The sequence below is a fragment of the Sitophilus oryzae genome, unplaced genomic scaffold (assembly GCF_002938485.1).
Source record: "Sitophilus oryzae breed Bouriz unplaced genomic scaffold, Soryzae_2.0 scaffold_683_pilon_pilon, whole genome shotgun sequence".
Taxonomy (NCBI): Eukaryota; Metazoa; Arthropoda; class Insecta; order Coleoptera; family Curculionidae; genus Sitophilus; species Sitophilus oryzae.
The window spans coordinates 228,126-236,119 of record NW_022147288.1 but is presented as its reverse complement, the minus strand read 5'-3'; the positions used below and the strand labels follow the sequence as shown (position 1 = coordinate 236,119).

Here is a 7,994-nt window from a genome sequence, read left to right as displayed (position 1 = left end):
TCCCTCCTTCCTTCCTCCCTCCCTCCCTCCTCCTCCTCCTCCTCATCCACTGGCCGGTCATTGCCCAATACAGCCGCCATTACCAATAGCTACAGCCGCCAGCCAGTCTCCTCCCCTCGCATGTGTGCGGGGCAACGTGGTGGTGCCCGGTGTGTGTATTTTTTTAGTTTTAAATTTTGTGTAAAACTTTTAGGCCATTCGTATCGAGAATTCCGCTGTAGTCATTGCCTGAAACTTTCGGGGCAGCGACGAATTTAGATTAAAGGCTCTTTTCGGCTGTCATCTTCACACATCCTTATACAATTTCAAATTGCCTGCTATAAGCACCCAGTTGAACAAGTTGTATATATATATATACTTTATATATTGATGTGTGTGGTAGAATTAGACCAGCACCGACAAACAGTGAGTTACATAAATTATTTTTAAAAATTAAATTTTGAGTGAGTTAAGAGTTTTTTAACTCACGCATTTTGATTGAGTTAAGAGCTTCTTTAACTCACGCATTTTCACTACCGCACTCCTTGTTTAGATGACCACCAAAGAGAAAAAAAAAAAAATATCTTTGTGTTTCACTGGCCTGGGTAAATAAATTGGAAAAAATACTAAGGAGTACCCTCTTTTCACTTCCATGAAGGTGTTCTTTTCGGTGCACCATTTTTCACTATATGCATATTCATAATTTCCTGCTCTGATCTCTATTATGTTCGTTCGTCTTGGTCATCTCTCAAATGCCGAGAGGGAATACCCAATCGCTCATTTTTAAACTAGTAACATCAATATTATTTACTCTCATATTGACATTTCCATGCATGGTGTTATTTGAACAAATGTATTAAGGTAATTGATTTTAGGATTAGAGCAATAGGTAATAGCCTGAGGTAATGAGCATTGGTCTCTCTGTAATTTATTAGATAGATGAACAATGGTTAATCAGCAAAGTTGCGCTTAGGGATGTTCACCAAGATGTCATCAAAAAGTTTTAAAAATTACAAGGATTGTTGAGTTTTTGAAAACTACTTTTCGAAAATCCTTCGGTTTTTCCTGTTTGTTAATTTAATTAGCTAATAATTTGTGGGATACAGAAGCCAACTTTTTTTTTTAAAATATAAATTTACAGTGAATAATTTGAAAATCTAAAAATAATACCAGATAGTCCTAATAAAGTGGTTATGGGAATGTGCAAATTGCGTTTTTGATTTTCTAAAAATATTTTTTTTAAGAAAAATTAAATTAATTTTCAACAAAATCAGTTTTTCCAAAAAAAAAAAAAAAAAAAATTTTAAAACTTTTGATGGCATCTCAGGAACATCCCAAAGTGGCAACTTTATCCCAATTTAACCATGTCTGTATCTATTATAGCTACTGAGATACCAATGCTCGTACTTGGAATTTGTAGCACCCCAGCATTTTAAGTAGAATAATTTTTAAAATTCATTGTAAAATTGTTATAGTTTGATTGTAGATAGGGGCCATTAGGATAATGGCTTGAGTTAACTTATTAGTAGCCACTTGTATTACAACTCAGCTAGCTGCACTCGTGCAACTCTACACGCGTATCTTAATGATGTTTTTAACTCACTCTAATCGTAAATATCTATTTATTACATATGTATATATAAATTAGGTGTATAAATTTAGTAATAATATTAATATTTTGATTTATAGGTGGTAAGAAGTGTTTCTTTTGAAATCACTACTTAATAGTAATTTCCTTTTTGATTTTATGATAAAAAAAAAAAAAATTGTTTATTTAATACAATTATAAATCCCTTGGAGAAAAATGCATTAAAGGTAGATTCAATCCATTTATCATGCATTTTTATTGACAATTTCAATTTTAGGGAAATGATCCATACTGCAACAGTATTGCTGCAATTATTTTTAAGTGTACCATTGATCTCAATCAAGATGATGCATTTCAAATCATTTTATCCAATCTAAGTCACTTTTAAATATAATATTTAGTGTTCCTTTAGGCACAGATGGGTTTTGTATCTGCTATTTATTAAAATATTTTGGGTAAAATCTACTGACTCTGTCTGCGGTCGAATTCAATCTCATTTGTAATGGTGATGATAGCAAAGCAAGAATTTCCATTAACATGCTACAAACTGGATAAAAATTCTCACATTTATGTCAGTAATGAGAAAAACAATAGGCGATATTATTATATAACTTGTAATATTTGAGGGGTAGTAGGTATTCCTGTTGGAATTTGACTTTTCTGAAAATCCGTTTGCCAAAATAACAAGCTTTTACGTCAAGCAGTTTAATTAGAATCGTGGTTAATCAATTACCCAACTTTTGAACACCCTGTAGTATTTTTTAAAAATTACAAAATATGTAAAAAACAAAATAAATTAAGTGTCCAAGCGTTTTCCGGAAAGACTAAATCCGTTTTAAATCGACTTACACCCTAAAGTCAACTTGTTTCCAAAATCAGCTTTTTACACAGAGAGCTTAAGCAGGATCGTGATTAATCGATGACCAGATTTTCGAAACACCCTGTATACATTTTTAAAAAATCTTAAAATATGTAAAACAAAATAAAAATATACGTGTTTAAGCGTTTTTTTTCGAAACTTGACCGTTTTTATATAAAAATATTGTAATATTTGAAGGGTGGTTCCACTTTGAACTTGAATTTCCTTGAAAAATCCCTTCTTATCGAACCTCTACACCCTAGAATCAACCTGTATGCCAAAATTGAGCTCTTACGTCCAATCTAAAAACACAAAAAATATTGATATTCTTAATATAAATTTTGTGAACTTGAATCAAATTATTTATTAAATTTTTATTTTATGCGTATAGAAATATTTGTTAATGTGTTAGAACTATTTTTACGTGTAAAAATTATTTGTTATACATTAGAAACTATTTGTTACACGTAAAAACTGTTTGTTATATGTAAAAACTACTTGCTACATATAAAAATATATTTTTTAATTTATTACTTTTAACATTTCAAACTACACTTTTCAAACATGTCCGTCAAATCCTTTCAATTTATTAGCTGTTAGTAAGAAGTTTCATTCCTTTTAAATATAATTATTATTTCTGTGGTTATCTAAAGTGGAAAGTTGATAGCAATCTGTTACGCTAGAATCCAAAGAGAATAAAAGACATTATTTCAAGCCAGGTTTACTTTCAAAGTTTTCGAAGTTTAAAACTTCAGAGTGTAATGTTGACTATGTGGCTCTTGTGTGGATAAAATGGGCCAGTATGTTAGGAGGATAATCCATAAATTAAAATTACAGGATTTTGCTATATGGCCAGCCTTACATAGACATCAAATAACGGATTCTGTAAGTTGTTTTCTGTTTTATTTAAAAATCTTCATCATCATTTTCAGCTTATTCAACCATTTTCAATAATGGTAGCCTCTTACATATTTAGATATTCTCTTTGTATTTGGGCCCATTGTTGTCTGTTGTTGACTATGCATATCCAAGTTATCCCTGCTAATTTCCTCTAATATCATGGTCCCATCTCCTCGGGCTTGGTTAGGGTTAGGGGTCTTAGGTCTCTTTTTTCGAAGAGGAGGGAAAAAATCTCTCCATAAGACACCCATTTGGGTAGTGCCGGACTCCTACCCGGCTAAAAAAAACCCTCCTCGTTCAAATAAGCACACCACGCCGGAACCACTTACGCATTACTTCGACGTGGAGGCTGCCTACGCCATGTGGCGTTGTTTCTCTCCTTTTACTCTTAGTATAATATTTATGCATTTGTTTACTGGTTTCTATAATAATTCACCTCCCTCAAGGACTCTCATCAAGTTCGTTTCAGTGAAAACTAGTCCACTCTCCTTCTTAAAATTATCTCCTATGTTCAATCAGGTTCATTTTACCTCACAAAAATAAACAGACCTAGAGCTTGCCCGGCGTATCTTATAGAGGTATTTTCGGAAGCACCCGTGTCCAGACAGCATTTGTGTCAGGTGGTATCCCACTTCATCATATGGTCTGTCAATCCATTTTTCGATTTTGGGTATAAGTCTCCAGGTTCATCTTCCATACTTTCCTTTATCCCACTGATCCCGCCACTTCTCCATCACAGTTTTCCTTGCTATTTGTTTGAGCTCTCCCTTGTATCTATCCGCTCGTTCATGAGTTAATAAGTGGATAGGAGAGATGCCCGCAATGAAACCAACTGCCTCAGTAGATACAGTTCTGTAAGCACTACAAACTCTAATACATAATTTGCGCTGCAGATCAAAATCAAAACAAATCTTTCGCTTTGTTTTGATTTTGTCCATTGCCTTACACCATACCGGAGCTGCATATAACAATGTATTACGCTAACAAGAATTCTACGCTTTGATGACCTAGGGCCGCCTATGTTCGGCATTAGTTTTGATACTGCAGCTAGAGTTTTTTCCGCTTTAGTGATTATCTGGGTAACATGTTCACAGAATGTTGTTTTACTATCTAACCAGACTCCGAGGTATTTTACAGCATTCTTAGGCACGATGAATGTTCCCTCAACATCAAAAAGGATTGGCGCCAGTTTTCGTTTGGTGGTTAGAATTACCGCCTCTGTCTTTTGTGGTGCTAGCTGTAAATACCTTTGTGCCATCCATTTAGAAATTCTCAAGAGGCCGGTGTTAGCTTTATTCATAAGTATTTCCTCATTATTAGCAATCACTACCATGGCTACAGGTCTTCTTCTAGGTCTCTAGAAGCTCTTCTTCTAGGTCTCCTAATTCCTAAAATGTGGGTACCCATGCTGTAATTTTTGCAATCCATCTGTTGTCCGTCCATCTTGTCTGTCCATTGCCACTTGAGGGATTTGATTCTGTAGGATGACATCTATTACCTTGGTCTTTATCGTCTAATCCACTAAAAATAAAAATAAAAAGTAAATATTTTGATATTTTTTTTTTTTTTTTTTTTTTTTTTTTTTTCTAATAAACTTTTAGATGTGGGTTCAACTACGGTAGCGAGTATAGTTTTACTCAAAATGTCTATACCCATGTATGGATTCATTTCTCCTAAAAATCCTATACTAATAGTACGAGAGCTAGCAACGTCGGAAAAACAAGTAGGTATTTTAAGATTCTCAGAATTTTACTATGTTTTAGAACAGAGCAGTTCGTCTCATTGTTGATCATTAGTGCTCCCTACTGCGCATTGAAAGAAGATCCTATGTTTTTATTAGTCCTTTAAATTCTAGTATTGAATATAAATCGAACATGTCTCCATAGCGCAGTGCGTAGAGTTTCCGGCCACGAACCGATGATTCAGAGTTCGAATCCGGGTCGGGACAAAGACTTTTTTATTTTATTTCCGTTTATATTCTGATGGTAAAGTACTAAATATTTGTTTTTATTTAATTATCAGAATTATTTAATACTTTACAATCAGAATATAGACGAAAATAAAATAAAAAAGTCTTTTGACCTGACCCGGATTCGAACTCTGAATCATCGGTTCGTGGTCGGAAACTCTACGCACTGCGCTATGGAGACATGTTCGATTTATATTCAATACTAGAATATATAGAACGCAAAGGGTATCGACAGCCAGACGGGCCGCATGCTGTTCCAGAGAGCATAGTAAAAGACAAAGTAAAAGATATATCAAAGAGCCAGACGTCTTAAAATACTTTCTCGAAAAGTCTTGGGTCGAGATTTCCGTATGTAAGAAGAACACAATGCGTTTTATCATGTACTGAACAAAGAGGGAACAGTAAACACGTTGCCAAACGTATGAAATAAACCGAGAAACTGTGCACATTGCTAAGAGACGTGGAAGGGGATATATCAGATTTGTTGCAGTCGACCGGTTGAACCAATCAGTACCTCTGTCAGTACTTAAAGTTCTAGGGAAAGCAGGCATCATGCGTTCAGCTTCACAATTTAATTTCGTCTCGTGATACTAGTCGTTGTAATTTTCCCTATAGCTTAAAAATTTTTAAGTGCAAGTTAGATATACTTGCATTTTTGGTAAAAATAAGTGGAATTGAGTTGGTCGAGCTATTAGAACTCTGAATTCAAAAATCGATATCTCGAAATCTATTAGAAATGATTGATTGTAGTTTTTTAAAAACTTTCTTAGCAGGCAGTATGCAAAAATCTTTTTAAATAAAAAAGTTACACGATTTCTGAAAACTGCTATGCACCTAAAGAGTAGCGAAGTAATACAGTAAATGGATGGATTTTTTAAATTTTAGAATGAAAAAAAAACAACCTTATCGAATTTTTCTTATGTAAACATATTGTAAATGATCCGATCTTCAAAATAAAAAAAAGCTTCAATAGTTATGTATAAAAAAGTTGAGCTCTTTTAAATTATCGCGATTACTGACATTTTCTCGTTATAAAAAAAATAGACACCCTAACGATATCCTTATAATTCCATTTCAGATGCTCAAAAACATATCTAATGATTTTATCTAGTTACCTTTTTGAAAAAAAGTCTTAAAAATAAGCGGTTTGCGATCGTGATTTTACTTTACTTGATATGGAAAGGCGTACCGGCAACAACGCAACAGCACACCGTCGCATTTCTCTCACTCCGACTTAATAAAATCCCTATGCGATTTACTTCCACCCATGTAAATACTGACCCAAAACTCAAAAGTAACAGTTGCCAGCACGGTATGGGTATTTCGCCACTGCAAGAAAATCTACAAAATAAAATAGTTATTTTTTGTAAACACTTCTGCGTTAATCCCAAACGGAAACTACTTGTCAGAAGTTAGGTTTACAGATATACAAATTTGCCTAAAGAACAAAAAAAATGCTTAACTTTTCGGAAAGTTTCTCTCTTTCCGTCGTCGGAAGTTTTACTCACCGTCCACCAAAGTTTTAAAGCGTCGATATTCCAGTACCGGACAGTGGCACAGCAGATTCTCTATGGTTTCTTCTTCCTCCCCGCATTCTCTGCAGTAGTCGTTGGAAATCTTCCATCTCTCGAGGTTTACCCCCGTGGGGCAGTTTCCGGTGATGACACCTACAATTATCCATACTAGGTTCTATTTGTGCTCTAGTAGTTGTTTGTCTTTTTGCTAACTACCACTGGCCACAGTCTTCGAGCTGTAGCGCAGTCCTCACGGTGTTAGTAGTTTCTATAGCTTCCTTCAGTGTGTTGATCGTCACAAGTGGTGGGTCATCTTTGTTGCAACTGAACTGCTTGAAGCCATTTTGCTTTTGATCAAATCGGTGCGAGAAGCTGTGAAGCTATTATATAAAATGTTGTTTCTGGAGAGTTGAATATCCGAAAAAGATCAGTTATTGAATGTTATTGCACCCAACAATCACGTACTTACGCCTTGCTTTACGCCTTTACATTTTTTGGTAATTTTATCAACATTTGAAATTGTTACAACAAAACGCGACGCTCAGTTCGCTTAGTTTTTACTATCCGAAACAGCGGTACATAACACAAACCTCGTACCTGAGTGTTTATACCTTCAATAACTACACTAGTAAAAACTCTGATGAAAACTGAACTTAAAAACTCAAACTTTTTAAATCTTAGTAAAATTTGTATTTTAATTTTAGGAGAAAGAAGCCTTACTGCTTAGCAGTTGTAGCATAGTATATAATTATGTGGAAAAAAATCGAGAACTTTATATAAACATATTAAAGGGTTTCGAAAAAGTTTTAAAGAATAACCCTCTTCTGTTAGACAACATTCTTAGTTTATTTCCTATACTTCCAGTCAACACAACTGATGAGGGCATAAGTAAGTCTATTTCAGTAAAATGAAAGCAATTTATTTAATTTTATTTTCTTTTTTAGCCAACGTCTCGCTAGATTTGCTCACGTTTATTATAAATACTCCATTCAGTGAAACTGATGATAAATGTCGTTGTTAGTAGAATCCTTCTTGAAATCTTGCTACAATAAGAATTTAAACAAATTGCAAGATTATGACGCAATAAAAAATTATGCGGATGTGTAGAGTACGTTCTTAAATCCAAACGATATATTCTAGGCGATTTAAAAAAGCATTAAAAAAACATGCCCGATAACGTCAAAT

General features: G+C 34.2%; 1 long non-coding RNA gene across 1 annotated transcript; it reads left to right on the top strand.

Moving 5' to 3' along the window:
• Positions 1-3,246: 3,246 nt before the first annotated feature.
• LOC115888098 lies at positions 3,247-7,819 on the top strand. The gene is made up of 3 exons (XR_004051212.1): positions 3,247-3,311; positions 7,514-7,697; positions 7,754-7,819. It is a non-coding gene; the product is annotated as an uncharacterized LOC115888098 (long non-coding RNA).
• The last annotated feature ends 175 nt before the right edge of the window (positions 7,820-7,994 follow it).